At 38.7% G+C, this 26,032-nt stretch overlaps 1 long non-coding RNA gene across 2 annotated transcripts; it reads right to left on the bottom strand.

Moving 5' to 3' along the window:
- Nucleotides 1-5,797: 5,797 nt before the first annotated feature.
- LOC118155401 (uncharacterized) lies at nucleotides 5,798-14,131 on the bottom strand. 2 transcript variants are annotated; one of them, XR_004745881.3, is made up of 4 exons: nucleotides 13,105-14,131; nucleotides 12,182-12,304; nucleotides 7,745-7,880; nucleotides 5,798-6,545 (listed from the first exon to the last, which is right to left on the bottom strand). It is a non-coding gene; the product is annotated as an uncharacterized LOC118155401 (long non-coding RNA). The 2 variants fall into 2 exon arrangements; XR_004745880.3 differs by having other exon boundaries at nucleotides 5,798-7,880.
- Nucleotides 14,132-26,032: the final 11,901 nt, after the last annotated feature.

Raw genomic sequence — 26,032 nt, 5'->3', positions numbered from 1 at the left:
ATCAGAATCAAATGTCAAATTTTTAAAAACCCGAGGAACAGCTGTAATTTGCAAGGAGACAGAATGCAATTAGCATACACTTGTCAGAATGGGAGATGGCTCTGTGAGCCCTTTATTGCCTGAGTTTTATTAAGACTGGACTGATTCTAACAATTTCATTTGCTGTTTGCCCCATTAATGGCCAAAGCAGAACAATAAGCGGGAAGGCAGTGGAGAGCATTTAGGAGCAGTGTGCCATGGCTCTTGAGGGTCTTCATGGAGGCCAGAGAGGAATCAGGTACCTGCCTGCGATTTTGCTTGGAGAAAGGGAAAATGAGGGCCCCAGCAAGGATCCTTCAGCCTCTAGTCTACCAGCAAGCACCCTTTGTAACTTCTGCTTCCTGGGTTGCAGTGCTTTGGGTCAGAAGCCAAGAAAATCAGGGCAGATAGTAAAAAATCACAGTGTTAACCTGAAAATCTAGATGAAGCCCTGTGGGGAGAGGGGAAATTAGAGTTCCCTAGGCATGTTCCAGGGTGGTCTTTAAATTATTCTGCAGGGGCACTATTCTCTGCTAGGAGACATTTGTCTGTAATCACTGCACCCTGCTGGGCCCCTACCCCTGCTATTACCTGACTTTGGACTGGGGGTTGTTCCCTGAACCCCAATTCTTCTCTGATTGCTGCTGCAGGAGTTTCTGCAGCCCTTGAAGCAGACTCAGCCTCCCTGGGTGGGAGGCAGTGGGGTTGCACCCCAGTCAGTCATCCGTGCAGACAGTCCTGCTGGAGTGTCTTCTGTGGGCTCCATTGAAGAACGTGGAGCCTGCTCATTGAGTGAGCACAACCTGAGGATACGACCGAACACTTTTATTTTTGCTCCCATTCTCCTTTTAACATTTATTCGGTGAGGACCATTTTTTCCCTTGCCTGAGGATGAAATGTCTGTGTCAGGCAGGCCCCATAATTTTCTCCTGGCTTTAAGATAATAAAAAGATCTCTGGTCACTTTAAACCTCAAATGCAGTCTCAATTCAGTAATTAAAATGGTCTATTCCTAGATAATAAAAAATCTGGGCTTGTTTTAATGCCAGTTCAAGGGGTCCTTTACAGTGGAGAAGGGGGAAGGTCTTTGGCTTCCCAGCCCAGGGTTTCTCCTTCTCTCCCAGCTGACCTGGGAGTTTCTGAGGTTTCTGACCCTTTCAGAGTTTGACTGGTGGAGGGTAGGATGAGGGGATGAGGGTATCTCCAGGAGGCAGACATGAGTCTGTTGGCTGAGGCTTCCTCTCTGGACACCTTCTTCAAACCTCACGAAGACCCCTTAACCTCCAGTTTTGCACACTATCTGCCACACAGCAGAACCAACTCACTGGAGTCCCTTTGACCAGGTTTAGATGGTTTCTTAGAAAATCTGGATGGCTGCAAGACAGTGCACTCTCCTTGTTGAGGAAGTGGGGCTCAGATCTGTCTTGCTCAGGCAGGGACTTCCCATCTCTGCTACACTGCTCCTTCTGTGTTGCTTTCTCAGGGTGACAGGCACTGCCTCTCACTTGAGATTCCATGGTAGTGTGGGGGCGGGGGGTCAGACATCAGTTTAAGTGTTCCCATCCCTTGAGAGGCCACATCATGGGGCCTCTGTGGGTCCCATTAAGGGCCCTTCTGTAGCTACAGGTGACGGAGGTAATATTGCCCACCATCCCTGGCTTTTTGTTCAACTCCAGCCACTCTTTAACTCTCTTTTGCATACTTTAATCTTAGTCAGAGGTCCTGCTGAGAGGTCTAAGGATTGTGAAATTTGTTCTCAGCCTCTTCACTTTGGTATGTAGCATCAATTATGTTGAAATTGCCTTTTTAACATCCTGTAATGCTGCTCATTGGATGCCCAGTGGCTGCTCTCTCTCCTGGAGATGGTGCTTGGACAGGTTTGGGAAGCTGTTCTACCTCCCTCCTTAGCCATGTGGCTTGACAGAGAGGTGGCCCCATACCAGCTTCAGCAGTGAGTCCTGATGGGTGTAGCCCAATCAGCATATTCTCTCCCTCTAACTACAGGGATTGACTCAGCCATGGGTACCTCGTATGGCTTGAATGTGTTCCCTCAAAAGCATGTGTTGGAAACTTACTCCCTAGTGCAACAGTGTTGGCAGGTAAGGCCTAATGGGAGGTATTTAGGTAATGAGGGCTCTACCCTCATGAATGGGTTAATGCTAATTACAAACTGTAAAAGGGATTGAGGTTGAGAGTTCAATCTCCTGTTCTCTCTTGCCCTCTCTTTGCCTTTCTGCCATAGGATGATGCAGCAGCAAGGTCTTTGTCAGATGCTGGCCCCTCAATCTTGGACTTCCCAGCCCCTAGAATCATGAGCCAATACATTTCTATTCATTATAAATGACCTGGCCTCAGGTGTTATGTTATAGCAGCACAAAGTGGACTGAGGCAAAAAAAAAAATTGGTACTGGAGAAATGGATGTTGCTATAATAAATACTTGAAAATGTGAATATGGCTTTGGTGCTGGGTAATGGGCAGAGGCTGGGAGAGTTTGGAGGGGCAGGCTAGAAAAAGCCTGTATTGCAGTGAATAGAGCATTAAGGGTGATTCTGGAAAAAGTACTTAGGAAAAGCCTAGAACTTCTTAGAGATTACTTAAGTGACTATGATCAGAATGTGGGTAGAAATATGAAAAGCAAAGGCCATTCTGATGAGGTCTCAGGTGGAAAAGAGGAATATGTTATTGGAAACTGGAGTCAAGGCCATCCTTGTTAGGGAGTGGCAAAGAACTTGGCTGAATTGCATCTATGCCCTGGGTTTTATGGAAAGCAGAATTTAAGAGGGATGAACTAGAATATCTGGTGGAAAATATTTCTAAGCAAAATATTTAAGAAGCTGCATGGCTTCTTTTAACTGCATGCAGTAAAATGATAGATAAGATTTAAAGACAGAATTTATAATTAAAAGGAAACAGAACTTAGGGATTTGAAGGATGCTTGGTCTGGTCATGTGGTAGAAAATGAAAGAGCATTTTCAGGAGAGAAAACCAAGGCTGTGGCCAAGCCACTGACTGATCACGAGATTATTATGCATAAAATGAAGCCAGAGGTTATTCTTCAGGACAATGGAAGAAGAACCCCTAAGGTACTTTGGAGATTACCGATGCTGTCTGCCCACCAGAGGCCAGAATGCCAAAGTCAAATGGCTTCTGGTCATAGCAGAGAAATAAGCTATAACATATAATGTTGATGTGTAGTAGCTATACCATCTATGCCTGTGCAAGTACACTCTATGATGTTCACACAAGGACAAATTTCTCAGAACCTAGCCCTGAATTAAGTGGTGCATGACTGCATGTCAAAAAAGAGGCCTAGGGCACCCTGGGGACCTTGAGGCTCACTACCCAGAGTTGGCTCAAGTCTCTGCTCCCAGAATTTTGGCAAAAAGCTCCTAGGTTACTCCAGGTGTGGCTCAAGGGGGATCAAGTATGGCTCAGGCCACAGTTTTAGCAGGTGCAAACAGCACCTCTTGGGCAGCATCCATGTGATGTTAAGTCTGCAAGTGTGCAAATGCAAAAGCTGTGGAAGCATAGCTTCTTCCACCTAGATTTCAAAGAATATCCCAGACAGCCTGGGGGCTCAGGCAGAGACTTATCCCAGGGTGGACCCCCTGCAGGGAGTCCCACTAGGGCAATGCTTCGTGGAGCCATGAGGATGGGATCACCCCCAAAATTCCAGAACTGTAGAACTACCAGCATGCAACACCAGCCTGGGAGAGTGGCAGACACCTGACTTTACCCAGTGAGAGCAGCTATATGAGCTGAGCCTGGTAAAGCCATGGGGTAGGGCTGCTGGAGTCCTTGTGGGCCCAACCCCCACCTCAGTGACCCAAAATGTGGGACATGAAGTCAAGGAAGATTATTCTGGAGCCCAAAGATTTAATATTATTTGTCCTGTTGGGTTTTGGACTTACTTGGAACTAGTTGTTCTTGTCTTCTTGTGTATTTCCCCCTTTTGGAATGGGGATGTCTATGCTATGCTTGTCTCACCATTGTTTTGGAAGTAGGTAACTCTTGGTTTCAGACTCACAGTTGGAAGGAAATCTGCCTTAGGATGAATCCTGCCTTGAGTCTTACCTGTATCTGATTTAGATAAGACTCTGACTTTAGACTTTTGAGTTCATGCTGGAATGAGTTAAGACTTCTGGGGCTCTGGGATGGAATGAATATAGTTTATATGTAAGAAGAACATAAATCTTGGGGGCCAGGTGTGAAATGATATGGTTTGAATGTGTCCCCTAAAAGCATATATTGGAAACTTGATCCTCAATGTAACAGTGTTGAGAGGTGGGGCCTAATGGGAGGTGTTTAGGTCATGAGGGCTCCACCCTCATAAATAGATTAATGCTAGTTATGAATTATAAAAGGGTTTGAGGCTGCAAGTAGAATCTATTGCTCTCTCTTATCCTCTCTTTGCCCTTCTGTCACAGATGATGCAGCAGCAAGGCCCTTGCCAGGTGCTTACCCATCGATTTTGGACTTCCCAGCCTCCAGAACCATGAGCCAGTAAATTTCTATTCATTATGAATTACCCAGTCTCAGGTATTATGTTATGGCAGTGCAAAGTGGACTAAGACAGCACCGAAACAATCACCACAGAGAGGGGGTGAGGAAACATGCTGGGGATTTTACATGGGAAGATGCAGTCTCTGTTCTGTGAGGATGAACAAAAAAGACCCTTTCTCTTTCCCTGGACAGTGGGGTAGGAGGCTGTGAGGTTTGGAATTTTGACGGTCATTTTGACAGCCATTTTGCTGACACAAGGGGAGAGTGTGGAGCTACCAGGAACCACCATATGGACCCTGAGGATGAGCGAAGACCACAGAAGGCTCTGTGCCTTGGTCATGAGAACTCAGGTCCTGGTGACATCATTAGAGTCACCAACTCAAGTTTTCTAAAACTAGTCCTCAGCTGGGGATAATTTTTCCTCTTCTCCCCAAGGAGACATTTGGCAATGTCTGGAGGCATTTTTTGGTTATTATAACTTGGGAGGAGGGGGAGGTGCTACTGACATCTAGTGGGTGGAGTCCAAGGATGCTGCTAAATATCCTATAATACACAGGACAGCTCCCACAACAAAGAATTATCCAGCCCAAAATGCCAGGAGCAATGAGGTTAAAAAACCCTGCTCTAACACCAAAACTATATCTGGACTGTTCAATTATTTGAGCCAATGTGTTCTTTTGTTTATTTATTTTTGATGTTTGGTTGGTTTTCTATGATTTGCAGTTGAAAGAATCCTGACTGACAGTTCCTAAACAGGACACCTTCCCAACCCCAAATTCCCTCCTCAGAGCCTCACCTCAGGCCTGCAGGCCCCTCCTGGCAATCAGCCTTCTTGACATAGTCACTCCTTCTGCCTCCTTGGTAGACGCTTTTTAGAAATAGTGTCCTCCCCTCCATGAATCCCCATAAAAAAATCTCATCTCCTCAAGTCTTAAAGATACTTGAATGAAAGCATTTACAATTTTGCTTAAAAAATTCAAGATCACGATTTGAAAATTGTAGTATGAACTATTTCAGACCTACAGAGTAAGTGCTCCCCATCCAGCTTAAGAAATACATCCTTTTCCTGACAGCACTTTCCTCTCCCTCCTCAAGAGAAAACAGTTTCCTAAATTTGGTGCTTATCCTCTCAGGCTTATTTTTTGTATAGTATCTTCTCTTCATGTATTTCTAAATAATACATTTCTTTGAATCTTTAATATATACTTATATAAATGATATATTATATGTATTCTCATTTTTTGCATCTTTGTGTGCAAATACTATGTGTGCAAAGACTATGTGATTTTTCTTTTCTTTTTCCTAACCTCTAGACTACCAGGGAGACTCAGGGTCCCCTAGACTGCTTTAGGTAGCTTTGGGTTCTTCAGGTCTATGTGATGTTTCCTTATGTGAATTTCGATATTCATTCCTCATGGTGAAGCCGGGCCCAATTTTTCCATAAGTAAAAAGAGGTTTTTACTCTTCTCCTCCGTGGAGATTCATGAGCCTGTGTCCTAGAGTGTATGTACACACAATTCTAGTGCATTCACTTACAAGTGAGTGTTGAGTTGTGTGTGTGCACTTTCATATCCTACTAGCTGTTGCTAAATTGGTCTCAAAGGTGACTTGGAATTTACTCATGCTACATATATTGTACAGATGTGCTAGAGGACACAAATATTGTTCTTGGCCCTCATCCATCTCAGTCACTCCTGAGATTCTTTTGCATCTTTGTGTGCAAATACTATGTGAACAAGTACAATAGAAAGAATAAAGAACTCCCCAAAGATGTCCACTCCTAATCTCTGGAACCTAGGAAGACATTAAATTCCATGGCAAAGGGCTTTTGTAGATATCATTAGACTAAGGATCTTGAGATGGGAACATTATTCTGGATTACTCTGGGCCCAGTGTAATCACAAGGTCGTTATAAGAGAGAGGCAGAGGGTCAGAGTCAGAGAAGTCAATGTCATCAAGGCAGCAGAGATCGGAGTGAAGTGAAGAATGCCATGGGCCAGGGAATGCAGGAGGCTCTCTAGAAGCTGGAAAAGGAAAGGAAATAGATTGTCCCCTAGAGGTTTTGGAATGAATGCAGCCCGTTGTCCCACTTTAGCCTCCTGATCTTCAGACAGGTAACATATTAAATGTATGCTGTTTCAAGCTTGTGGTAATTTGTTATAGCAGCAATAGGAAACACACAAGAAGCAAGGCCAACTCAGAGCGAAAATTAAGAAGGCAAAGCTGATCTCTGGTGCGCCCACATGTCCAGTAGCATTTCTGACTTGTAGTTGACTGTCTTAGTCTGTTTAGGCTGCCATAACAAAATACCATAAACTGACTGGCTTATACTCAACAGAAATGTATTTCTCATCATACTAGAGGCTGGGAAGTCCAAGATCAAGGTACCAGCAGCAAGGTGCCTCTGTGTTTGGTGAGGATCCACTGTCTTAGACAGTACTGTGCCCTCTTTATATGGGAAGGAACAAGGAAGTTCACTGGGGCCTCATTTATAAGGACATTAATCCCATCTATGAGATCTAATCACCTTCCAAAGGCCCCATCTCCTAGTACCATCGTCTTGGGTGTTAGGATTTCCATATATAAATTTGGGGAGAAACATAAACATTCAGACCATGGCATAGGCATTTAACAAAGGTTAAGTCCCTTCTCTTTTCCTCCATGTTCAATCAATCCCAAGTGCTGACTCCTCAGGCTGCCCTGAAGGTCCTAGTTAAGAGGAAATGTCCTACTACAGATTTAAATGTGAAAATGTCTAGGATACCCCTTAGAAGCTTCGACAAAAGGAAATCACATTCTTATGTTAGGCACTGCCCAAGGTGCCTTCACGTGGTATATCATTTAAGCCTCACAGCAACCCTGAGAGGTAATAATAATAATACCAACCATCATAGATACTTATTGAGATGTGTTTTTGATTCTAGGCTCCAGGCAAGGGATGAATTGAACTGTACAGCTAGTCATGGTTGTCTCCTTTTCTACTGATGAAGAAATCAAGTAAAGCTAAGTTATTTTCCAAGACCCCAAAGCTAGTATGTCATGGAGCAAGGGTTTATAATCCAAACCCGTGTGATCTCAAAGTTTCTGCTTCTTCTATGGAAATTTCCTGATGAAACAGCTGTAAAGGCAGTCCTTCCCTACATAGCACACAACCGTAGTTCTCCTCCGTCCTGTCAATATTCTATGTCCATAGTGAATACTGCCTTCTCAATGCTAGAGATACCTGTGTTCTGTATTTAGTGACTGTGGAGGATGGGGCAATTCTTCCTCAGTTCCAATTCCTCTGCAAACATTTCCTCCTCCATCTGCTGACCATCACCTTTTGGCTTGCCCGCTCTGAGGCAACAATCAGAGGGCATCTGCAAGGAAAGCATGATGGGTTGCTACCAGCACGACACTCCTAAGTGTGCATGTGTGTGTGTGCACACGCGTGTGCATTCTTATACATGCACACAGGTGACTGCTGGGCTGCTGTACAAGTCCCTTTAGGATGGCTGGGTTAGACCAAAGGTCTCAAGCCTAGAGACCACTGCAGACTTAGTTCTATTTGTGAAGCTTGGAAATAGGAATAGGGCTGTGCATGAATGAGAAGGCTTCAGTGGCCATTTTTCAGGCACTGTCAGTTTTATGGGCCTGAAAAATATCCCATCTCTACTTAGAAAGTTGCTTAAATGAAAACTCAGATTGCCAAGTTGCAGGTAGGTGTGATCACATGACTAGGCATGGGGTAATAAAAGGTGAGCAGAAGTGATATGTATAACTTCAGGGTCATTCCCAACAGAAGACAAGCCATCTTTCCTGGATGTGGCTCTATTTTACTGTTCCTGAAATTGAGGTTTCTGACTGGCTTCATGAAGCAAAGCTGCCCGTCATCTAGGCTATCTGGATTGTTACGCCAGTGGGAAATAAACTTCTACTTTATGTAAGCCATTCTGTTGTGGGGTATTTTTGTTACAGCAGTTGAGTAGTTTTACCCTAATTAATGTAACTACATTCTACGAAGCATCAAGAGAGCAATTACCCAGGCTTTATATGTGCAAAAAGGATTACATCATTTTGGGCATATGCCTTGCTTTTTTTTTTTTTTTTTTTTTTTGACCAGATGGATTACAAACTGGATCATCCACCCCCATCCCTACTTCACTTTTGACTATGCAGTGGAATTGCATCTTAAATTGGGGTAAGTTTCTATAGTTAGGGCGTAAGGTAGGAAATGTTCATATTAAAAATACACTTATGGAGACCATCCTGGCCAACATGGTGAAACCCTGTCTCTACTAAATATACAAAAAATTAGCCAGGCATGGTAGCACGTGCCTGTAATCCCAGCTACTTGGGTGGCTGAAGCAGGAGAATCGCTTGAACCCAGGAGGTGGAGGTTACGGTGAGCCAAGATTGTGCCATTGCACTCCAGCCTGGGCAACAAGAACAAAACTCCACCTAAAAAAAAATACACTTATGGACTCTCAATAAATCCAGTGCAGCCAGCATTTTCTCCAGCATTGAAAGATGGCTATTTCTTTGGTCATGCTCTTGTGGAGGATTGACATTTAGGGACCTTATTCTATGAAAAATATGTTTTAAGATATGCTTATTTCTTTCCACTCTCCCTCAACTTTTTCTTCTTGTCCCTTGGATATAATTGGATTCACCTAGGTTTAACATGTGTATGAAGTAATTCAGTATAAATGCTCATGGCCAATAGCTTGGCTGCCAGGAAGAAGTGGACTCTGAATGCTGGAGGCCAGAGCGATCCCAATCCATCTGGTTTGCTTCAGGTGCAGTCTTGCCTTGGGTTAGGGAGCTGGACACCACGATTTAATGAGATTGCTTTGAGCAAAGGCAAGCAGCCCCCAGAGTGGCAGAGGATGCAGTTGCATGCATAGGTAATAATTTCTGTCTCATCTACCTTAAGTATATAGTGATTTATACCTAAAAATCTTCTTACTCTGGTTTAATGTTTTAATAGATGTTTCAACATGAATCCTTGCAGTATTTTTTATTATTCATTATTTATATATCATTTTTTTCAAACTCAAATTATTTGTTAAATGTTCACTGTGGACATTTGGTAAAGACAAAAATATTATCCGTACTCCCATCACCCTGCCTCAACGACTATTTTCATTTGAGCAGAGTCCCTTTTGATTTTTGTCCAAATGAATAGATTTTTCCTTGTTTGTAGTTATACCAAACATACCATTTTATTTAAAATTTTATTGTTGAATTCTTTCCATGTAGCTACACCTTTGTAATTATAATTTTAAGAGTTGCATAAAAGTCTACTGAATTTATGTATTATATTTTACTCTGCAGTTGGCAGAGTTCATAATGGAGAGAATAATATCTGCTTCTCTGAGTTGTTAAGAGGATTATAAAGATATGTGGTACTTAGCTCAGTGCCTAACATATTACAGGATTGGTAGAGGGCATGGTTTTTGGATACAGCTTTCCTGGCTTGGAATCCCAGCTTCACCTCTATTTAGCTGTATTTTGGAAATTACTTACCCTCTGTGTGCCAGTTTCCTTGGCTATAAAATGGGGATAATAGTAATTCCTAACACATAGGTTTGTTGTGATAATTAAATAAGTTAAGTCCTACATGTGTTGTTGTCATTGTCATCATCCTCATTTTTATTCCTCTCTGATACACTTGCTCTTTGCCAAAGTCTGAGAATCAATCCTTTCAAGTAATTGATTTCGTGTCTTATTGCTTTATCTAAAATTCCCACAGTAATAAATCATCAAAAGCTTATTTGGCATATTTATTTTGTTACTTATTTTAAAGTTCATATGTTTTTATAATTGTCACTAAGCATACAATTGGGTTTCTGTGTACAATGGGTATTATTCTTTATATAAAAGTGGATATTTCTGTCCCTTTCTTTAAAATTTTTAACATAAGGAATAGATGTTAGATTGTATTGAATGGTTCGTATTACCCATTGAAATGATCGTGTTGTTTCTTGCTTAACTATTGAAATGATGTGTGTGTTATTTAACCATTCCTTTTGATTTCCTTTGGATTTTTTCCCTGCTGTGTCTGTAATCACTGCACATAAGGTAAATGGTAGGTATGTTAGTCAGAGTTCTCCATAGAAAGAGAACCAACAGGGTACATAAGAGGAGATTTATTATAAAAATTGGCTAATGTAATTTTGGAGGCCAATAAATACCACGATCTGTTATTTGCAGTCTGGAACCCCAGGAAGGCCAGTGGTATAGTTCCAGTCCAAGCTCAAAGGACTGAGAACTAGGGAGCCAATGGTGTAAGTCCCTATCTGAGTCCAGAGACCTGAGAACCAGAGGTATCAATGTCCAGAGGAGAAGGTGGATAACACAGCTCAAGCAGAGAGCACATTTTCCCTTCCTCTGCCTTTTTGCTCTGTTTGGGGTCTCAGTGGATTGGATGATGCCCACCACATTGATGAGGGTGACTTTCTTTACTCAGTCTATTCAAAAGCAAATATCTTCCAGGAAAAGTCTACCAGACACACCCAGAAATAATGTGCTATCTGGATATCCCTTAGCCCAGTCAAGTTGACACATCAAATTACCCATCCCAGCAGGAAAGTTTAGACAGGGTTTATCTGGGCCTGGAGGTTTTGCGAGTACTCCAGCCAGTGAATGGACAAGAACCAAGTGATCAAGTGAAACCACTTCTATTAACTTCTAAACTGACAATTATAGATGGCTAGCAACAAGTATTAGTTAAAATAATTTAATGTATTTGAGTAATTATTTGCTTAATATTTGAAAATCAATCTTAGCATTTCCACAATATGTAATGTTAAATAGCTTACCTATTTTGAACTTAAATGATATCTTGTATATGACTCTGTGACTGTTAACATGAGCAGACATTTGACAAGTCTACTTGTATCCTTGGAGATGTGTGTTTAGTCACAAGCAACACTACCTGACTCAAAATTTTTCAGAATTCATTAACATTTTATCTGGTAAGAGTATGATTGTTAATTGTGTTTACAAGTAATGTGTGCATAAATAAGTAGAACAGGCAATATTAATAACTGTTAAGAGCTTTTAGAACAGCATATGTCATTACCAAGTATGGCTGATGTGAATAGATTTCTTCACTATAAACCACCTTTATTTTGCAGGAATAAATCATGTATGCTCCTGGTATATTATTCTTTTAATGTAAGGCTGATTTAACTTATTGATATTTTATTTCAATACTTTCTATCTGTATTCAAATATGATGTTGGCATAGATTTTGCTTTGGTTTTGTATCTTTATCAGATTTCAGGTTCTGTATCATACTGACCTCATAGACTAATGTGTTCACCCTAAATGTTTTTCTTGCTTTTGAACAATTTGTTCAAACAATAACCATTTGTATGAGAAATAATTAGCAGCACATCTTTATGGCCATTGTAAATAATCTTCAGGTTAAGTCCAACACTGTTTTTTCATTTTTTTTCTCACACCAGGTTTAGAATGTCATGTTTTTAAGGACATTTTCTTTTTCTACCTTATTGAGGTTTCAAAGTATCTGACATTTCAGGATAATATGCTTCTATAATTTTTAAATTTATTTTATTCAGTGGTTATATTAGCTTTCTGATTTTAACTGTGTTAATTTGAATTTGTTTTTGATTAGCTTTACTAGGTTAGGTTTTCTTATTTTGTCACTTACGTTTTTCCTTCTTATTTCCTTAGGGTTTCTATTGCCATTATCCTTGCCAATAGTGTCCCTTGTCCATGTAACTCTGTCTGCTTTCCTAGTCACAGATATTTGGCTGATGCAGGCAAAGGTCTTCTGAAAGGTAGGATTCACCATTAGAGTCTTACTCACTCGAAGCACAGTTAAGAAACCCAAAGACTGTGATGTTAATTGTAGGGAGCCAGTAAGCAAGGTCAGAGTATATGTGGACCAATATTGTCACTAGAAAAGCCCCATGCAAGATGGAATCAAAAGAAAGAAGGATACCAGCCTAAGCTGTGGAAGCTGCTAGAAAGAAAGACGCGTGTGGAGAGAAGCATGGACCAAGAGCCATGTAACCCTGGGGAGATGAAGGTGGACATTCGAGGCACTTTTTATCCCTCTAGCTTCCGTGAGGTCTGACTATACTCTCCCACCATGTATTTTGATGAGGATCCCTCTCTATTTTTATATAACTCTTACTTTACCCTCAGGCTAGAGTTTGTGTTTAATGCTATCAAGCATGTCGTAAGATATTTTCTTATGTTTTTAAACTTAGTGCTCACTTCATTTACTTGATTTTTAAATAATAAAATAATTTAAAGTAACTAAGAGGCTGAAGTGGATGACAATTTTTCTCTCATTCATTACACAGAAGCATCCAGACCCTCTGATTTTTTGGTAATCTTTGATTTGTCCATTTTTTACCTATTCATAGCACCCAACATCAGGATACAATTTATTCTCAATGGTTGTCTTAGTGGTTTCCCAAGTAGATAAGCTACCAGATTCTCATCTCATTCTTTCTCTGAATTACAAATACAAATTAGGTAAAAATAAAATCCATAATTCTGTGAATATATATCTATATCTCCACAGAGAAAAAAAGATAGGAAGAAAATAGACCAAAGTCTTACCAGTGCTTATTCACAGTTTTTATTTTGTTTGTGCTTCTCTGTTTTCTGCAAATAATAAGGGTGCAGTATTTTATAATCAGATAAATGAAATTATATGAGATTAAAAAATGAACAATTAATTTCTGAGTCTGACTTTGCTGTAAAGCAGAGGTTTTTATGTGTCGTGTTTTTGTTTTCATTGATTTCCGCATTTGCTATTATTTGTCCCAAAAGCACTTTTGCAGGGGATTTTTTAAAAATTTACAAGCTTTGAACGTTTTATCTATTTTAACTTATATTACTAATAGAGCACATTTTTATGTGACCACTAGACTCAAGAGAAATTGGGTCACAACCTGGTTTTTGGCTCTTCTGCATCTGCTCTCTTAACTGGTTCTGATCTGTCTTTTCTAGGCAAGTGTAGGACATAAGTGCTTGACACAAGCAGATTTGTTCATTCATTGTTTTCAACTATTATTTGTGTAGGGCTTTCATGTGCCGGCACTGCTCTAGGGTCTAAGGATGGGATACAGAAGGTAACAAGACACACAAAACCGCTGTTTCTGTGGAGTTGATATTCTAAAGAGGAAGCTAAGCAAGGAAGTTAGTGTGCAATGTACAGAAATAAGAGCTACCCAGAAAAACAAGTTTAAATGGAATATGATAGAGATTGGGTTTTCAGGGAGGTGTCTTTGAAGTGGCCATATTTACAATGTGATCTGAAAATACGGAGGAAATTACTCCAGGCAGCAGAGGCACTAGTGTGAAGATCCTAATGTAGAACAAGTGTGGCTATTGAGAAAGACAAGGAAGGTCGGTGTGGCTAGAGCTGAGTGGGCAAGAGAAAGTTCAGTAAGAGATGAGCCTGGAACAGGTCAGTTCATGAATGTGCAGACCAGAGGAAGGGATGTGATTTTTAGGGTTGAAGGGAACCCACTGGAGCATTTTAAGCAGGGAAATAATGTGATTTGTTTTATGTATTGAAAAGATAACTTGAGTACTTTCATTCTGGGCAGATGGAATACATGTACTTTTCCCTATTCCTGCCACTAAGTACAACTAAAAACACTGGATGTTATATATAAAACAAATAACAATGAGAACACATGGACACAGGGAAGGGAGCATCACACACTGGGGTCTGTTAGGGAGTGCTAAGGGAGGGACAGTGTGGGGGCAGGGAGGGTGGGGAGGGATGACATGGGGAGAAATGCCAGATAATAGGTGATGGGGGGATGGAGGCAGCAAAACACTTTGCCATGTATGTACCTATGCAACAATCCTGCATGATCTGCACATGTACCCCAGAACCTAAGGTACAAAAAAAAAAAAAACCAAAAAGAAGAAGAAGACTCTTAAAGGTAGAGAGAAAGAAAGAAGCAGGCTGGATGGGGACCTCAGGACCTGAGGAATGGCACAATTCTGAGTTTCTTGTTGTTTCTGTAAATTTAAAAATTTTGCCTCATATATCCCAGACTTGGAGCTGAAGAAGCCAGCAACTCAGAAAATGGTACTTATGAAAAACAAAACATAAGAAAAAAGCCACAAACAAACAAAAAGCCCAAACGAAAACTTACTCTCTAGCCAAAGGACCAGGAAATAGGCAAGTTAACATGACAAAAAACTTTTAGGCAATAATTGTTCTATGCTAGGCAAACACCACAAAGGAGCTGTGGGTCACCCCTACCCATGCTAGCAAAAGCTAAATAGGGAGCCTAGACTTTTATCCTTTACTGGCTATAATGAGGACCATGACACCCTTGTGGAGAAAGCGTCAGAGAAGGCCAAGTAGGGAGCTGAGACTTTCATCATGACAGATGGTAATAAGCCCTTGCCCCCCTGCAGTGTGAATGGAAACCAGTTGGATAACCTGTACATCCACCCTTACCTGGCAGTAACTAGATGCCTTTTCCCTTCCCCATTGAAGTGGTGTCAGAGGAAGCCTAGTGGAGATACAGGACTTTCACCACTGCCAAGAAGAAGCCTACCACTTCCTCTTTGTTGTTAGCAGAGGTCACTTGGGGGACAGTAGCAAGGCACTGCTACCCTTCTGAGCCAGGAGGGTGTGAATGAAGACCCAGTGGGGAGCCAGAACTCCCAACCTTCCAGTAGTAATGAGGGACACACCCTCATGGAAGCTGGATTGGGAAGCTGAACTTCTATACCCACCCAGCAATAGAAAGGTGGCCCCAACCCCTTTCTACTGGCAGACAAGTGTCAGAAGAAGCCAGCTAAAAGAGATTTAAATAGGATTCATAGTATAATACCCAAAATGTTTCAAGAGAAAATTACTTGTCATATTACAAACCAGGAAAAGTTCAAACTGAATAAAAAACGACAATCAATACATGCTAATACTGACATGACAGAGAGGTTAGAATCATCTGACAAAAATGTTAAAGCAGCCATCCTAAAAAATGCTCCAAAGAGTGATCATATATGCACTTCAAACAAATGAAAAATAGAAATTCTCAGCTAAGAAATAGAAGATATAAAGTAGAACCAAATAGTAGTACTAAAACACAGAAAAACTGAAATTAAATACTTATTGATGCGGTCAACAGCAGAATGAAGCGGGGGCAAAGGAAGAAATCAGTGATCTGAAAGATGATTACAAATATTACCCAATCTGAACAACAGAGAGAAAGTAGATTAAAAATAAATAAGAAGAGCCTCAGGGACCTGTGTAACTATAATATTCATGTTGTAGGAATGTTGGAAGGAGAGGTGAGAAAAGGTGGGAGTGACAAGTACTAAAAGAAATAATGGTTGAAAACTTCCCAAATTTGGCAAAAACCATAAACATCAGATTCAAGAAGCTGAGCAAACCCCAAACAAAATAAACCCAGATAATTCCATAGTAAGATATCATAGTCAAAGTTCTAAAAATGAGAATCAAACAAACAAACAAACTTGAAACCATTAAAAAAAGTCTTGAAAGCATTGAAGAGAAATGATACCTTATCTATAAGGGAAAGACAATTCGAATGACTACAAGTTTCTCAGCAGAAACAAGGGAGGCCAGAAGAAAGTGGCATAGCATTTTTCAAGTGCTGAAAGAAAAGAACTGTCAACCCAGAATAGACAGTGAAACCGATTTTTGGGAATGAAAGAGAAGTTAAGAAATATTCAGATGAAGGAAAACTATGACAGTATGTTACCAGCAGACATGTCTTAAAAGGATTGCTCAAGGAGGTTCTCTAAACAGAAAGGAACTGATAAAAGAAGGAAATTTGGAACATCCAGAAGGAAGCAAGAATGTAGTACAAGAAAAGGGCAAGTTAAATACATTTTTCTTCTATTCTTGACTTTCTAAAATTATATTTGACAGTTGAAGCAAAAAATTATAACAGTGTCTGATGTGGTTCTAAATGTACATAGAAGGAATATTTAAGACAATTTGTATTACAAATGAGAGAGAAGCAAGGGCCATAAAGAGAAGTAAGACTCCTATATTTCACTTAAACTGATGAAATGATGACACCAGTAGAATATGGTAAGTGATGTATATATAATTTAATACCTAGAGTGACAACTAAAAAGCCTATACAAAGAGTTATACACAAATAAAAACTACATAAATAAATCAAAATATAATTCTAAAAAATTCAAGTAGCCAATGGGAAGGCAGTGAAAAGAAAAAGAACAAAAAACAGAACAGTACAAAACAAAAAATAAAATGGCAGACCTAGGCCCTGAAATATCAATAATATTATTTAATGAAAATGGTCTAAGTTTACCAAATAAAAGAGAAAATTGGCAGAGTGGAATTAAAAGTATGATCTAATTATATGCTGTCTACAAGAAACTCATTCAAATATAACAATACAGGCACGTTGAAAGTAAAAGAAATAGACAATGATACATCATGTATTACATTAAAGAAGGAGTGGTTATATTGATATCATATAGAGTAGATTCAGAGCAAATAAGATTACCAGAGCTGAAAATGGACATTATGTAATGATAAAAGAGTCAAATCCACTAAGAAGACATAAAAAATCATAAATACATAGGCATGAAACAGAGGAACTGTAAAGATATGTGAAGGAAAAGCTAATATAACTGAAATGGAAAATAAACAAATTGATAATTGTAGCTGGGTCTTCAGCATTCTTCTTTTAATAATTGATAAGACAACTAGATAGAAAATAAACAAGAATAGAGAATAACTCAATAATATTATCAAACAATAGTATCTAATTATTTATAGAACATTCCCTCCAACAACAGCACAATACAAATTCTTTTGAAACATCCACAGATAACAAGATATACCATATTGTGGGTCATAAAACAAACTTCAACAAATTTAAAACAATTGAAATCATACAGTGTGTTTTCCAACCACAATAGACTCAAGCTATACATCATTAACAGAAAGACAACAGAAAACTATCCAAACATGGAAGCCAAACAATATACTACTAGCAATTCATAGGTCAAAAAGGAAACTCAAGGAAAAAAATTGAAAACAATAAACTAAACAGAAATGAAAATATAACATATAAAAATTTGTAGGTCACAGATAAATAAGTGATTAGAGGAATATTTATAGTACTAAATGTACACATTAGATAAGAGGAAAAGTTTTAAATCATTAATCTAAGCTTTTTTTTCAACAACCCAGGGTAAAAAATGCAAAATGAGCCCAAAGCAAGAAGAAGGAAGAACATAATAAAGAACAGAAATCAATCAAGTCAAAAAGAGAAAAAGAATAGAGAAAATCAATGGAAGAAAATGCTGTTTTTTGGCAAATATCAATAAAATTGACAGACCACTAACAAGACTGATAAAAGAAGCCAAGACACAGAGTGCTAATATCAGGAAGGAGAGGGAATGTCACTACTCTTCAGATATCAAAAGAAGAATAACACTATGAACAGTACTGTGAATATTATTCATAAACATTTGATAATTCAGATAAAATGAACCAATTCTTGAAAAACACAAGCTAGGCCAGGCGTGGTGGCTCACACCTGTAATCTCAGCACGTTGGGAGGCTGAAGCAGGTGGATCACCTGAGGTTGGGAGTTCAAGACTAGCTTGACCAACATGGAAAAACCCCATCTCTACTGAAAAACAAAATAAAACAAAACAAAAAATTAGCCAGGCTTGGTGACACATGCCTGTAATCCAAGGTACTCAGGAGGCTGAGGCAGGAGAATAGCTTGAACCCAGGAGGTGTAGGTTGCAGTGAGCCAAGATCGTGCCATTGCACTCCAGTTTGGGCAGTAAGAGTGAAACTCAGTCTCAAAAAAAAAAAAACAGAAACAAAAACAAACAAACAAAAAACACAAACTACCATAACTTACTTAAGGTGAGATGGATAACTTGAATAGACCTATACCTAAATTATTAATTCCAAAACTGCCAAAACATATTTTTAGGCCTAGATAGCTTCATTGGAAATCTTACTAAATATTCAAAGAATAACACCAATTCTACACAATTTCTTGCAGAAAACAAGGGAAGAGATAACACTTTTCAATTCATTTCATGAAGCTGGTGTTACCTTGATACCAAAACTAGAAAAAGGCATAAAAAAGAAAACTGGGCTGGGGATGGAGGCTCATTTCTGCAATCCTAGCACTTTGAGAGGCCAGATCAGGAGTTTGAGACCATCCTGGACAACATAGTGAGAGTCTGTCTCCATAAATAATAATAATAATAATAAATAGCCAGATTCTTTTACGGAGGCTAAGGTGGTAGGGATCACTTGAGTCCAGGAGTTTGAGGCTGCAGTAAGTGGCAGATTGCACCATGGCAATCCAATTGGGGCAACATAGGGAGACCCTGTCTCTAGAAAAAATAGTAATAAATTAAAAAAAAAACACAAACCAATATCCCTCGTGAATATAGACATAAAATTCTTAAAAAATATTAGCAAATAAAATTCAACAGTATCGGAGTTTTATAGTTTGCTCATATAGATCTTGTACCTATTTTGTTAGATTTATTAAGTATTTAATGTGTGGGAGGGCTGCTATAAATAGTATTGTTTTACATTTCAAATTCCAATTGCTCTTTGCTAGCATATATTACAGTAATTTCACTTTGTATGTTAACCTTTTATGAAACCTTGCTATAATTGCTTATTAGTTCCAACAGTTTTCGTTGTTGTTGTTGATCCTTTGGGATTGTCTACATAGACAATCACGCTATCTGTGAACAAAGGCAGTTTTCTTTCTTCCTTCCTAATCTGTAAGCATGTTTTTCATTTTATTGTCTTATTTCATTAGCTAGAAATTTCAGTATGGTGTTGAATCCGGGTGACAGGAGAGGAAATTCTTAACTTATTTTTTATCTTAAAGGTGAAACCCCATCTCTACTAAAAATACAAAAATTAGCTGGGTGCAGTGGTGCACACCTGTAGTCCCAGCTACTCAGGAGGCTGAGAGGCAGGAGAATTGCTTGAACCTGGAAGGTGGAGGTTGCAGTGAGCCAAGATTGCACCCCTGCACTCCAGCCTGACAACAGAAGGAGACTCCATCTCAAAAAAAAAAAAAAAAAAAAAGAAAAAGAAAAAGCATTTCGTTTCTCACCATGAAGTGTGTTGTTGTTAACTCTAGTTTTTTTGCGAGGTTCTTTATTAAATTGAAGTTTCTTCTTATTCCTAGGTTTCTGAGTTTTTATCATGAGTGTTGGATTTTGTCGAATACTTTTTGGCATCTATTTATTTGATCACGTGATTTTTCTTCTTCAACCCATTGATGTGATTGTTTACATCTATTATGTTTTGAACAAGTCTTACACATCTAAGGTAAATCCCACTTGGTTGTGATATGCAGTTCTTTTGATACATTATTGAATTTGACTTGCCAATATTTGGTTAAGGATTTTTGAATTTATGTTTATGAGAGACACTGGTCTATGGTTTTTCTTTCTTGTAATGTCTCTATCTGATTTTGGTAATAGGATAATATTATCCTTGTGAAACAAGTCAGGAAGTATACCCTCTGCTTGTATTTTCTAGAAAAGATTGTAGGGATTGGTATCAGTTGTTCTTTAAATATTTGTCGTAATTCACCAGTGAAACCATCTGGGCCTGATGTTTTCTTTTCTGGAGGTTATTAATATTTGATCAAATTTCTTTAATACATCGATGAACACTATCAAGATTATTTATTCTGTGTGAGTTTTGGTAAATTGAGTCTTTCCAAGGAATTGCTCCATTTTATCTAAGTTATCAAATTGTGGGCATAGAGTTGGTTATAGTATTCCTTTATTACCGTTTTAATGCCCATTGCATCAGTGCTGATGGCCCCTCTTTCATTTCTAATATTAGTAATTTGTGTCTTTTCTCTTTTTCAATGAACCAGCTTTTGGTTTTGTTGATTTTCTTTTTCCACAAAATAGAGTGTGTTCTGTTTTCAATTTCATTGGTAACTGCTTTAATTTTTATTGTTTGTCTTCTTCTGCTTGCTTTAGCTTTATATCGCTTTTCTCTCTCTAATTTCCTAAGGTTGAAGGTGGAGGCTTAGATTATTGATTTTAGATATTTCTTCTTTTCTAATATATGCACGTGATATAATAAATTTTCCTTTAAGCATAGTTTTCACTGTAAGTTACAAATTTTTATAAGTTATATTTTCAGTTTAATTTAGTTCACAGTATCTTTTTTCATTTTCGTCTTTTTTTTTGAGACAGGGTTTCACTTTATTACCCAGACTGTAGTGCTGTGGTAAAATCATGGCTCACTGCAGCCGCCCTGGTTTAAGCAATCCTCCCATCTCAGAACAGCCATGTTGGGACTACAGGCACATGCTGCCATGCCCAGCTAGTTTTTATTTTTATTTTTTGGTAGAGACAGGGTGTCACTATATGGCCCAGATTGGTCTCAAACCCCCGGGCTCAAATGATCCTCCTGCCTCAGTCCCCCAATGTGCTGGGATTATAGGCATGAGCCACTGTGCCCAGCATACCTCACAATATCTTTAAGTTTTCTTCTTTGAGTCATGTGTTATTTGGAATTATGTTATTTAACCTCCAAATATATTGGGATTTTCCAGCTATCTTTTTGGTATTGATTTCTAGTTTAGTTTCACTGTGTTCTCAGGATATTTCTGTCATTTTTAGTCCTTTAAATTTGTTGAGGTATATTTAAGAGTCCAGCATGCTTTTGTGGTAACTGTTCCATATGAGCTTAAGAATAACATATATTCTGCTGTTGTTTGATGAAGTATTCTGTAGACATCAATTAAATCAGTTTACTGATGGTTCTGTTCAGTTCAACTATTTTTACTGATTTTCTGCCTGCAAGATCTGTCAATTATTGATAAAGGTGTGCTGACTAATAATGGCCTTGTCTATTTCTCCTTGCATTTCTACTAGGTTTTGGCTCTGCATTTTGATGCTCTCTTGTTAGGCACATACACATTAAGGATTGTTGTGTCTTCTTGGAAGATAGACCTCTTATCATTAAGTAATGCTTTTGACAATGTTCCTTCTGAAGTCAGCTTTGTCTGAAATTAATGTAGCTATCCCAGCTTCTTTTTGATTTGTGTTAGTATGGTTTCTATTTTTATTAATTTTATTTTTTTCTTTGCCTTCTTTCAATATTTTCTTTGTTTTTGATTTTTGCAGTTTGAACATGATATGCCTAGGTACAGAATTTTTTTGTGGCGGGGGGGGTTTATCCTTTTTGTTATTCTCTGTGCTCCTTGTGTCTATGGTGGTTGTCATTCTACGGGTCTGTCAATATCTGTCATTCATTTAAAAAATTTTTCAGTCATTATTACTTCAAATATTTCTTCTCTTCCTTTTTCCCTTTCTACTCCTTCTCATATTCCCATTGCATGTATTTTATATCTTTTGCAATTGTTTCATAGTTCTTGGGTGTTCTGTTCCATTTATTTAATTCTTTTTTTCTCTTTGCATTTTTTTAAAATTTTTATTGCATTTTAGGTTTTGGGGTACATGTGCAGAACATTCTCTTTGCATTTTTTATGAGTAGTAGTTTTTATCGACCTTCAAGCTCACTGATTTTTTTTTCAGCTGTGTCCAGTCTATTAATGACCCCATTGAAGGCCTTCTTCATTTTTGTTAGGGGTTTTAAAAAATATATATATTTGGCATTTCCTGTGATTCTTTCTTAGAGCTGCCATCTCTTTGATTATATTACTCATTTATTTTTTCAGGATGTCCACTTTTCCCATGAGAGCTTTTAGCATATTTATTTCATTATTTTAAATTACTGGTCTGATAATTCCAAAGTCTCTGCCCTATTTGAGTCTAGTTTTGACACTTGCTCTGTCTTTTCAAACTTTGATTCTTGCTCCTTGATATGCCTTGTAATTTATTGTTGAAAGCAGACATGATGTACTGCCTAAAAAGGAAATGAGGCAAATAGGCCTTTGGTGTGAGGTTTCGTGTTTATCTGGGCAAGAGTTGTGCTGTTTATTCTTTGTTGTACCTATAGGTGTCGGAGGCTAAAATTTCTTCTGGTACTTGTTTTTGTCTCTCTTGTTATCTTGGGCTTTCCCTAGAGAATTTTTCTTTAATAAGAACTGAGACAATGTAATTCTTCATACTGTAATCCCCTTGGAGTGTATATAGAGGCCCTGCTGATGTGGCAGTGAGAGGTAGGGGTAGGGAAAGTATTCAATAGTCCTATGATTAGGTATCAGTCTTTTAGTGAACCTGTGCCCTGGGCTGGGACCTTCACAAGTACTTCTCACTTCTCTACTCTCACCCCTTAGATAAGAGACAGGAATGCTACAGGGAGTTGAAATTGGGTATTTCCTTTCCCCAGGTCAGTAAGGCTCTAGTAAAATAGTTTCCTTTGATGATGACATTCATTAAAGAAAAAGGAATGCTCTGGGCATATTTCAAATGATTTCTTTCCCTGTGCTCTTGTCCTAAGCAGGAGAGTTTTCTCACGGTAACTCCCTGAGAATCTGTTGGGACTGCTGGAGTTAAAACCCACGTAGATGTGGGAGCCTCCCTAAGACTGGCCTCCCTGGAGTTTTTAACTCTCAAGCTTGTCCACACTGAGGCTTCAGCAATTCATCCGTTACAGCATAAGTTCTCCCACCGTACTTCTGGGTCCAGCAGCAGGCATCTGTTCCTGAACTTCTGCTCTGGTAAGCTGTGATGTTTTGTATTTGCCTGCATCTCCAATTCTGGGGGCAACAGTTTTCTCTGTGACCTCAATTCTCTGACAGATCTATGAAGACTTTTCGATTTTCTGTTCAGCTTTTATCTTGTTGTGAGGATGGGAGTGGTGACTTCTAAGCTCCTTACATGCTGGACTGGAAATCAGAAGTCCACCCTTTACTTTTAATCTATCTGTGTCTTTATATTTCAAGTAGGGTTTTAAAAAGGCAACAGGATTATTGATACAGTTTAATCAATATCAACCATATTTGTTTCTGTTTTCTATTCACTGTGCTTGTTCCTGGTTTCTTTAAAAAAAATCTTTCTATCTTTTTTCTTATGACCAGCTCAATAATTAGGCATTTTATGTAATTAGGCATTTTATGTAATTCCATTTTCTCTCCTCTCTTACTGTGTCAGTAATGCTTCTTTTTAAAATTTATCTAGTGATTGTCCTAGAGTTGCAGTATATCTAAGTCCACTTTCAAATAACACTATACCACTTTACAGGTAGTATAGGTACCTTATAACAGACTATTCCAGTTTCCTCCTTCCTGTCCCTTATGACGTTATAATTCTTTTTCTTATTCACAAGCTATAATAATCACCCAACACATTGTTGCTATCATTGTTTTGAGCAAAGAGTTATTAGATCAGTTAAGAATACGGAAAATAACACATTTTATGTTGCCTCCATTTGTTCCTTTTGTAACATTTTTCTCTATGTAGATAGGAGTTTCCAACCTATACCATTTTCCTCCTTTCTGAAGAACTTCTAACATTTCTTACAGTGCAAGTCTATTGGCAACAAATTCCTTCAGTTTGTGTTTATCTAAGAAAGTCTATTTCTCCTTCACTTTTGACGGATATTTTTGCTGGATACAGAATTCTAGGTTGATGGGTTTTTTTTAATTTTTCTTATTTTTTAATGCTTTAAATATCTCACTCCATGAACTTCTTACTTGCATGTTTTTTTAAAAGAAGTCCTATGTAATTCTTACCTTTTTTCCTCTATAAGTAAGATGTTTCTCCCCTCACACTCCCTTCCTCTGGCTTCTTTCAAGATTTTCTCTATGTCTTTGGTTTTCTGAGTTTAAATATAATATGCCTAGGTATAGTTTTTTGACATTTATTCTGATCGGTGTTTCTGGATATGTGGCAGCTGGAACCAAGCTGGTAGCCATGAGGGGTGGGGAGTAGCATCAAATATAGGACAATTTAGAAAAAGGAGTCAGTTGAGCAAAATACAAAAGAAGAAAATTTCAACAGACTTTATTCAGAATGAAAACTTCTATTACCAGTTGTATATATTTCTCAATTTTAATATATGTAAAATATTTTATTTACTAGCCTGCTTTATCACTTATTATAAAATTTTTCTATTTAAGTAAATTTTATTCTAAAAGAATTTTAATAAATACATAATATTTGATTATGGGATACACCAAAATTTACTTAACTCATTCTCTTCTACTGGACATTTAAGCTATTTTCAATTTTTTATTGTTTTATTAACATTTACTGCAATGTTTATTCTGTTACCTAGATGTACACAGTCTTACTTAAGTAAACAAGACTATTTATACCTGGCCTTGTCATCAATGCAATTTCTTAAGAACACTTTCCTACATGCATATGAAAGGTTTGCATGCTCCTAAGGATTTTAATATGCATTTATTAATCATTCATCAAGTTATCCTCCTACTAGCAGTTTATGAATACCCCGCAGCACCCATATTAAGAACTATCTACTCACCACAGAGTATTATCTTTGTGTTTAATCTTTGCTAGGCTGATAGGGAAACCATGTTATCTCATTGTTTTAATTTTCTATTTTTGGGTTATAAGTGGGGTTGAACATTTCCTTGACTGCCTCGACTCCTCTAGTCATGTATGCTGCCCTTAGGACCAGGGGTAGAGTCATCCTCATTTGAAACAGATGAACTGAGAGGAGGGAAGTGGGGGAGCCTTAGCTGAACATTGAGATATTATGATCTATGTGGGGCCAAAATGCAAAACTTCTACCACAAAGAAAGCAAATAAACCTTCTTGGCCAGGCGTGCTGGCTCATGCGTGTAATCCCAGCACTTTGGGAGACCAAGGTGGATGAATCACCTGAGGTCAGGAGTTCAAGATCAGCCTGGCCAACACAGTGAAACCCCATCTCTACTAAAGTTATAAACATTCACCAGGCATGGTGGCATACGCTCGTAGTCCCAGCTACTCGGGAGGCTGCAACAGGACAATCAAGATTGCACCATGCACTCCAGTCTGGTCAAGACAGAGCAAGACTCCAATATAGGTGAAGGGGAGGAAGGCAGCAAATCACACTGCCACATGTGTACCTATGCAACAATCTTGCATGTTCTTCACATGTACCCCAAAACCTAAAATGCAATGGGGAGGGGGAACCAGCCTGGAAAGAGAGGCTCTGTCCACGGTGCTGAACAACAACAAAAAACAAACAAAAACCTTCCCTCTGTCTGTCCACCTAATCAGGCTCACTGAATCCATCTAGGACCCTTTTTCTTATATGTGTGGTCCTTGGCTGGCATTGACAGAGAATGGGTAGCCAGCCTTGTTATCAGTGCAATGCCATACGGTACATATTTATTGATTACACAGGATGGGCAAGAAACAGTAAAGGTGCTGGAGGGGAAGGAGGATATTCAGATGTTTTATACATGGTTTCACCCCTCAGGGAGTTCTCAATATTTGAAAGAGGTGAAAACAACCATAATTCAAAGGAGAAATGAAGTGAGGAGTAAATGCAGGAAAAATGACCTAGAGGGACAAAATAAACTGGGGTGCAGGAGGGTCATTCAAGGAAAGCTTTGCACAGTGGCATTCA

Source organism: Callithrix jacchus, chromosome 7 (genome assembly GCF_049354715.1).
Source record: "Callithrix jacchus isolate 240 chromosome 7, calJac240_pri, whole genome shotgun sequence".
Lineage (NCBI taxonomy): Eukaryota > Metazoa > Chordata > Mammalia > Primates > Cebidae > Callithrix > Callithrix jacchus.
This window is presented reverse-complemented; position numbering and strand designations above follow the sequence as displayed.